Source organism: Dinoponera quadriceps, unplaced genomic scaffold, assembly GCF_001313825.1.
Source record: "Dinoponera quadriceps isolate SergipeBrazil2010 unplaced genomic scaffold, ASM131382v1 scaffold942, whole genome shotgun sequence".
Classification (NCBI taxonomy): domain Eukaryota; kingdom Metazoa; phylum Arthropoda; class Insecta; order Hymenoptera; family Formicidae; genus Dinoponera; species Dinoponera quadriceps.
In genome coordinates this window covers 336,141-344,843 of record NW_014555154.1, presented here as the reverse complement: position 1 = coordinate 344,843, position 8,703 = coordinate 336,141, and the positions used below count along the sequence as shown (strand labels likewise).

The following is an 8,703-nucleotide window of genomic DNA, read 5'->3' as shown; positions in this document are numbered from 1 at the left end:
CCCCCCCCCACTCTCTGTGTCGCCACTTTTACACACGTCGTTTACATACGTTTCGTTTTTATCATTCACACACCCGTCCTGCACGTCGCAGACGCGACTGGCGTCTATCGTTCATTTGGCCGTTGCCTGCTTCCTTGATTGTTCGTGAAGCGCGCTAAGATTCACCCTCTCGCTCGCTCCCGATTTCGCTTCCGCGCGATCTCGCTCGTACGTTCGCGCGATCGATTGGTTTGCGCGCACCTTTCGTTCTCGCACCTCCCCGATCGCTTTTTGTTCGCCAGCCGACCTTGATGTTACGTTTTTATCATTTTTCCTGCGTCACTCTCTCTCTCTTTTTTTTCCACCCGCTGGCATGTATCTCCTCGTGTATGTGTATGTGTATATCGCCGTTCATTTCGAGCCTCTCGTCGGCTTGCTGAATGTGTCGCCTTGTTCATTCCTGTGCATTGTGAAATAGTCACACTCGTACGACTGACCGCCAACGGCGGTTCGAACGATCCTCGTTCTCTCGCGCGCGCGCTCATACCAACGAGCGCGCGCCGTAGCAGCGCAACTAGGGATTTAACGAATGAAGCTAACGAATGAAGCATACAACATGCGTCATCCGGCGTCGTCGAGAGCGCTCGCTCGCGCCATTACGCCGGGAAGTATCGACGAAACGGCGATATCTTTCGAACGCTCGCATGTCCGATCGATTCGAGATTACAAGATCACGACGGATGTCTCCCCCGTATCGCGGGCGATTTTGCGGCCGCGCGGGGACCGCGACGACGGCACCGACATGCCGCGCGAAAGTGGAGGAAAAGAAAGCGGCACTAACGAGCCCTGAATTACGTTAAACTGTCGCCCGACGAACGGAACGAGAGAGACGGCTCTCGTCTCTCAGAGAACGCGCGCGCGGAGCGCCGAGGAGAGACGGCGCGGTAAAAAGGCGGGAGGACGCCCCCTCCCCCGTCCGCCGGGAAACTTTAAAATTCTCATCCCCGGAACGAAACAACAATTTGTTTCGTTAAGTAGCCGCGGCGCTCTTTTGTTTTTGCGGCTTCTTTTATTTTAGCGGCGATAGCGCCGGGCGGTCGGAGTGACGGCAGAAAAGGTAACGAGGGGTGGAGGTGGCGAGACGGAGAAAGGGAGAAAAAGAGAGAGTGAGAGAGAGAGAGAGAGAGACGACGACGAGGAGGCGAGAGGGGGTTGAGAGGATACTCGTCCCTCCCTCTCGTGTTCCACCTCGTCCACCTTTTCTTCCATCGCCACCTTAAAAGCCGTCCCGCGCCGCGCACTGCGTTCGCTCGCTCGCGCGAGCGCGAGGCGAAACTTTCGGAAAATCGCAAAAACGCGGAGCGATGGCGAAGTTTCCACGTTTCACCGAGATTTAATTAAAACATTCGCCTCCTTTGTGCCGTCCCCACGCGCCGTTCGCGGACCATCGGGCCGTCGAAGCTCCGGTCGTTCTTCTCGTCTTGTCCGAGTGACGAGGACCGATACGAGCGTCTTCGACAAGTCGATACCGATTCTCAACTTTCAATCTCTCTTCCCAACACGCGAGCTTCACCGATGACTGCCGATTTTCGCTTCCGACGAGGGTCGACATTCCGAAAATATGCGCGCCAAGGCAATCATATCGTCGAAATCGGAATATCGCATCTCGATGAAGAACTGTTGGAAAGTGGCGCGTGCTTCGATTAAAATCGATTTCAAGTGTTAATTAAAAACAATGCTCGGGAGATAACCAAAAATAATACACGCGGCCGCGTTGCGCCGCTGTCTCCGAGCATGATGACGTCCTGTGGGGGGGATTCGAAACGCTCAAGGATTTACTGCGAGCTCGTGGGAAAGACGGGAGGGTCCCGCGAGGTGGAGAGATGAGACGAGTGCGCCGCGATATTACATAAACATTCCGCGGAGAACGGTTCTCAGGACTCCGAGGACGGGGGGTGCACCCGCGTTTTTTGTTCTCGCGCTACCTCGAAAATTAAAATCCAATTATTTCGACGCCTCTGCGCTCTCTCTCTCTCTCTCTCTCTCTTCTCTCTCTACTGTCCCGGGTCGGCCGATTCAAATGAATTTTTTGCGCGGGCTTCACCCCAATTCGCTCTTTCAACGCGCGTGAAACCGGTTCGCTCGCTCCTTGCATGCGTACGCTCGGCGCAACAACGCCGCAAAGTTGCATCCGCACGCACGATCCCACCCTTGATCGATTCCCGAGCGTGATTTCGGATCGCGCTGACAGCTGCCGGCGGGAGAAACGCGGCCGGGAGGAGGGAAAGAACGAGAGGTCGGGAAAGCGGTAGGGCGAGAGAAAAACCGCGGCAGAGGTCGGGAGAGAACTCTTTTCCAACGGATGCGAACTGTCGCGACGCAATTGGCGACAATCGTCGTCATTGTATCGGTGTGCGAAAAGTCACGTATCCCTGAAGAACGTCCTCGTGTCGCGGTTGTGCCTACAGATGTTGTGATATTACTATAACACTAATACTGATATTTTTCTGTCGATACCGGGTGTTTTTATATCGATATGCTCTTTCGACATTTGGAGTCGTATCAGTATGATTTTGTGTGTGTGTGTGTGTGTGTGTGTGTGTGTTTCGATATCTTTTTTTTTAATATTTTACTTTTCAGTCGATCCTCAGGATATTTTTGCTTCATGAAAAATTAATATAACGCGCAAGTTACGTTTTAAATCTGTCTTTTCTTATGATTTCTGTCACGTTAATTTTATGGTTATTTATTGATTACTGAAATTAAAGAAGGAAGCGTTCGGACATCTTTGCAAGTGCGGATGCAATCATGAATATCATTTTGCGTGTGTATATTGTTTTATTTCCACGTATACTGCAATAATTTTTAGCACGCGATTTCTCGTTTCTGACGTCATCAAACAAGGACAGTCATAGCGAGGAACTTTAACATATCCTTTTTAAGGTTATAATACAAACCGTAGAAAGTCCAGCTGTACAGAAGTATCTTTATACCATATTAAGATTATTAGTCCTGCGCAGACGTATGAAATCTTTAGAAGCTCGGAAGACAAACACTTGCTGCAAAAACATGGCAAGTATCGTTCGCGGCGATTAATATACGCGAGAACCGCCGGAACTCGTCCAGCGAGTAGCCGCGCGGTTTCCCGACTTCTTTTTGATCGCGATCGGACGCAAGAGGCCTCGTAGAGGTGCAACGAGGAAAACGAATGAAACTCGGAGATTACGAGGCCGCGACACGACGATGCGCCAAGTTTTAATAGATGAACGCCGCTCGAACGCACAGCGCGCACAATGCGGCACGATCGAACGACCGTTCCGCGTTCCTCATTCTCTGTCTCTCTCCTACGTTTTGCTCCTCTTATTACTACAAAGGGAAAAAAACGGAGCGCGTGTATTATCTGTTTACCGGCGCCGGGCGGCTCGTCTCGTTCAGGCATGCAAATCTCGAGGATAGTCTTTCTCACGTTGCTTCCCTCGGAGGAGCGAGCGCGAGTTTTTTCACCTCCTAGTGCCCGGAAGGTTCCCGGTGTACTATTTAAATAACGGTTCCCTCTCTCGCGCGCGCAAGAGCGTGCGTGTGTCATTGTTTCATCGTTCCTTCTCTTTCTCTTTCTTCCTGGGCGAGTAACCCTTCTGGTTACTACCGAAGAAAAGGGTGGGTAGTAGGAAGGGAAGGTGCGGCGGGAGGAGGGAAGTTGTTCTGTTTCGAGTCGAGGAAGAAAACCGAAAGGGCGAATGGTGAGGACGGGAGGGAAGGGGGTCAAGTTCCGTGCCGGATAGCCGTTACGGCAAAGACAGAATTACGATGTCTCAAGACGAGGGATGCGCCTCCCTCTCCACTCCCCCCTCTCCCTTTCGACCCGTTCTCGCTCGGTCCCGAGCGGATCGTCACGGAGAGTCTCTTGGCTTTTCAGTAATTTTCTATGATTTTCGGATCGCATGATCGGCGCCAATAACGCGCGCGCGTGTATCCCCGCGGCCTCTTCGGAAGCGGCCTAATCGAATGCGTTCGATCGCCCCGTGAAAGTCGGTGAATCCGAGAAGAGAAGCGGCAGTGGCGTGGTAATGACGGCGCGGGCCGAATCGTTTCGGGAATTTAATTTTGCCGGAGAACGAGCGCGCGTCTCTCCTGCAAAATCCAGCGTCTCTCAAAATTGTTCGAAATAAATCGAAAAGAGAGAGAGAGAGAGAGAGAGCGAAAGGCAGGACAATGAAAACGATTAGAAATTGCAGTATCTCGGTAATTGGCAAACAGAGATCGGCGAAATAGCGTCCGGAAAAATGATCACGATGATAACGAGGTCGGTCAAGAGGAAAAAAGCTCTCTCTTCTCCCTTCCACCCTGCTCTTCGATACCCTATAATTTTCCACTTCGCGAGAGTAATCGAATCGCGTTGCGCGCGCGAGCGGTCGCAAATGACATGTCAAAATTGCGCGACTGGTACAAAGAGTTATTAAAGGGCGAGGAAGAAGGTGGAAAACGATGCGTCGCGACGGCGCGCACACGCCGCGGCATGCACCGGTTCTTCTTTACTCCTTCTCCCTCCCCCTCCCCCTCCCTCTCTATCGCTCTCTCGCTCGCCCGCTCACTTTTCTCCGCGTTCCTCTCGTCTTTCGTACCACGTCGCTTCGCCGTGACCTACCCCAAACAAACCACGAGAAAAAGAGGGAAGAGGAGCGTACGGCGGTGCGGCCGCGCGGGGGCGGCGAAAGAAAGAGAGAGACGTAGCGAGGAGGGCGCGTGGTAGAAAGAGAGAAAGAGGAAGAAGAAGTAGGAGAAGGTGGACGCGGAGCCGGGAGCGGAGGGGAAAGGGGCACACCGAGAGAGAGAGAGAGAGAGAGAGAGAGAGAAGGACGAGAAGAGATGACGACGGAGGAAGAGAGCGCATTCGCGCCCACACACGCCCGAGAAGTTGCAACACGCGGATGACAAGGAGGAGAGTCGCGCCGAGAGAAGGAAGAGCGCGCGAGAGGAACAGGAGAGTGAGGAGGGAAGGGATGACGGGGGAGGGGGGGGGTGTCCGGAGAGGGTACGCGGAACGGAGTTTATTCTTCGTGCTTTTTTTTATCGTTCGTTGACTCCGCGCTGCTCTGCAGCCGCGGCGAGAGCGGCGCGTTGTGCTCCACGATAAGATTGCGCTCGCAGGGGCGGTCGGGAGAGAAAGAGGTGGATGAAGAGGGAAAGAGGGAGCGGGAAAGAGAGAGAAAGAAAGAACCTTGTTCCACGACAGAGCGAGATCCGCCCGCGCACGCTATGCGTGCCCCGCCGCTTATATTACGTTTCAACGTGTATCGGAGCGCTATCGCGGAAATATCTCGACGCGGGAGGTTGCCGGGAGGTTTCGCGGGAAATCGCGAGTGACGCGGATAAATTTCGCCGATTATTTCCCGACTTTTACCGCCGGACTCGGAAAAATGTTCGAGTAAAATGTTACATGCACGTATACACGCACACACGTATATATACACACGCGCGCAGTGCGGCGGGACACGTGTTGCGCGAGTATCGTTAGAACGCGAGAATACAGACTGTTATTCCACAGAGAGATAAGCCTCTCTCTCTCTCTCTCTCTCTCTCTCTCTCTCTCTCTTGCCGCAGTTTCGTCGCAGACACGAAAATAGAAACCAAAAGGAAACAAACAGAAAGAAAGGCAAAAAGAGAGTAGGAGAGGGAAAATCGCAAAGGTGAGCGTCGCGAGGCACACCATTCTCTCCGGGGCGATAGATGGTCGAAACTTCGTCGGTAGACTTGGCGTGAATATTTGTTTCGGACAATTATGCCAATTACCGGCACGTACTAACGCGACGAAGCGGCGAATTCGTTATTGAGCGGGGAATGCGAGTCCGCGCTGAGCCCGCGAGCGAGTCAAGGCGACGAAACACACACACACACACACACACGTACACATGGCTGTCGAGGTGACTGACCTCCAAGTTCCCATAATGCATGCGAGATTATAGGGCAGCGGAAGGATCGCACTGTTTTCGGCCTTGGTGCGCCCGCGAGCGCGATATTACTTAATACGCGTCACGATACGCTCGCCTCGTTCGTCGGTAATTCGACAACTTTAATAATGCGCGAGGCGATGGGGATCTTGCGCGATCCGCAAATAGATCCGCACGGTTCGATCCGCGTCTAATTTTAATTTCCACAACAATCTTATGGATTCCGAGCCGGCGAGTACTTCGCGGCGAATTGTATTACGCGCGAAATATCAAACGAGCAGGAACCGGAGAGAGAAAGAGGCCCGCCGTAATCTCGGCGGTACGACGAGCGTGTTACGTGTCGATGACAAATCCGTCACGACGGTATTTCGACGTCGTTGAACTGAAAGAATTGAGGTCGACGATACTGTAGGAGAAAAATTATCCGCCGCACACGGGGGCACTCGAGATAGACAGATAGATGGATGGAGAAAGAAGGCGACTGAAGGGACGCGGTCAGCTGGCTGGAAAAAACGGGCCACAAACGCAATGGCAGCGAGAGTTGCCATTTCGTGGCTCTCTCGTGGTCGAGAAATCTCAGCGTCCGTCTCGTGAAAGAGAGAGAGAGAGAGAGAGACGGCGCACGTATCCGCGAACCTTTCCTCTCTTCTCTCCTCTCGCGCTCTCTTTCTCTCCGTCTCTCTCTCTCTCTCTCCCTCTTTCTCTCTTTCTCTCTAGCCGGGGCCGCCGCGCACGCGGCAAAAGATCGTTGCCCTTCTAAATATAAGTTTGCAAAATCGAACAGCAAAACTGCGGAGTTTTGCCGCGGTCTGCGCCGCTCCGTGTGTATATTGCCGCCGGATCAGCTCCCTTCTTCTTCTTCTTCATCCTCCTCTTCTGCTGCTGTTTCTTCTTCTTCTTCCTCCTCCTTCTCCTCTTTCTCCTCTTCTTCGTCCTCTTCTTCCTCATCAAGCTCTCTCCTCGTCACCCCGCTGCCCCGTTCCCTGCTTTCCGCCATGAGCCATGTCGCTTAGTCCTCCGCCACCACCGCATCCTCCTGGACGTCCTCCTCGTTCCCCTCGGTTCCTACGTCCACCTCCACCGCGTACTTCGATCTCCCCCTCGTCCGCCCTGCTCTCTCGGCCCCCCTCGCGCGGTCGAGGATCCCCACTGTTGCTGCCGCCGTGACCTCGGAGGTCCGCGAAACCGTTTCTTCAGCCGCGTCGACTTTCGGGCGAAATTCGCGCGCTCGCACCGCCGACGTAGTCGTAGGTCAGGATCTGGCTGCGAGAGCGCGGGAAGAAAGGAGAAAAAGAGTGCGAGGGAGAGGCGCGAGCGCGCGGGTGCGCGTTCGTGAGGAGGAGGAGAAGAAGAGGAGGAGGGAGAGGAGGAGGAGGGGGAGGATAGTTCCCTCCGAGTTCCCTCCGCGACGATAGCGAGACAGATATATCTCCGTGCATCTTGCGTGCGCGCTCTGCGAAGCTGATGGTCGAAATGCAGCGCGGTCGTCGAAAACACTCGCGAATTTTCGCGACTTCCCTTCCGTCTACAATGCGTCCTCGAATCTCGCGTCACTCTTTCACGCGTCCCTCCAGAAGAATATTTACCGAGACAGAACCCTTTTACATGGGTTTATATATATATATATATTTTTTTTTTCGTAAAAAAATATGATGTATTGAGAATTAAATACAATTATGAGCATCGATGGATCAATCGACAAAGATGGCGAAGAGAGTCGCAGTTCGCCCGTGCGGGCCGGCCCGTTGCCGAAACTCAGACGCCCGTGCGCACGTAGTCGTAGGTCAGGATCTGGCTGAGAATGCGAGGAGGGCTCGAAAGCGAGCGAAGAGAGAAAGAGAGAGACGGAGAGAAATATACAGAGGATGAAAAAGAGAGAGAGAAGGATGAGTGCGTGGAGAGAAAGGAAAGGAAAGCGAGCGAGCGCGGTCTGCGGCCCGCTGATGGAGGAGGAGGCGCGCGGGCAGGAAAAAGACGTGCACGCACCGCAAGAAGCGGAGATAAAAAAGCGCGAGCAGACCGGAGGAAAAAATAGCCGATTCGGAATCTGTGTCAGCGAGGCCGACGACGACGATGATGACGGTGGTGATGCACCAATGTCACTCACGCGCGCGCGCGTTGCATCTCGAGAAAAAAGAAAAAGAAATCCTCGAGATACAAGACGCAGGTAGATCAGCGCTCCATCGTCCTCTTCGCGATTGCTCCAAGATGAAAAATGGAGGTCATCGGGCGATTAGAAAGCGGACTCTATCGGCGTGTTCCGCGCGCGCGAAATTATTTCGATTAATTAAAAAGAGATCTCCGGTTCTCTCCGTCCTTGAGGATTCCTGCGAAAGAGAGGGTGCCTTTGTCGAAGGTCCCCGGGGAGCGTCGTAAAGATATCGATAACGACGCGCGGGCGGAGCGATTCGCGCATTGAAATGCGAGTGCTCCGTGATTCCGATAGAGCCCGCGTTGATTGCTAATTAACAAAAACGTGGCGTTTGTGCAATTTAAATCTCGCGTCTCGTGAAATACGCACACGCGTGTGACAGCACTTTTCGCGCTCGTGTGTGTAACTATAACGCTGCGCGTCGAACGGGAAAGCAGCGGCCGTTCGGAGTCTGCATGTAGCCAACGTTCCCGGCATCATCATCGTCGTCGTCGTCGTCATCTCGTGCATGCGTGGGTGAATAGCCTGGCTGTTCCCGAGCCGCGAGAGTGGCAGGACGGAGGGGGGAGGTGAGCAAGAAGGACGAGAGATAGACGACGATAGGCGAGGAGAGAGAAAGATGGG

The 8,703-nt window shown here is 53.6% G+C and overlaps 1 protein-coding gene across 2 annotated transcripts in view; it reads left to right on the top strand.

Annotated features, from left to right (window-relative positions):
* LOC106743130 (zinc finger protein 853-like) overlaps positions 1 to 8,703 on the top strand; it is an 82,321-nt gene that overhangs the window by 3,548 nt on the left and 70,070 nt on the right. The window lies entirely within an intron of this gene.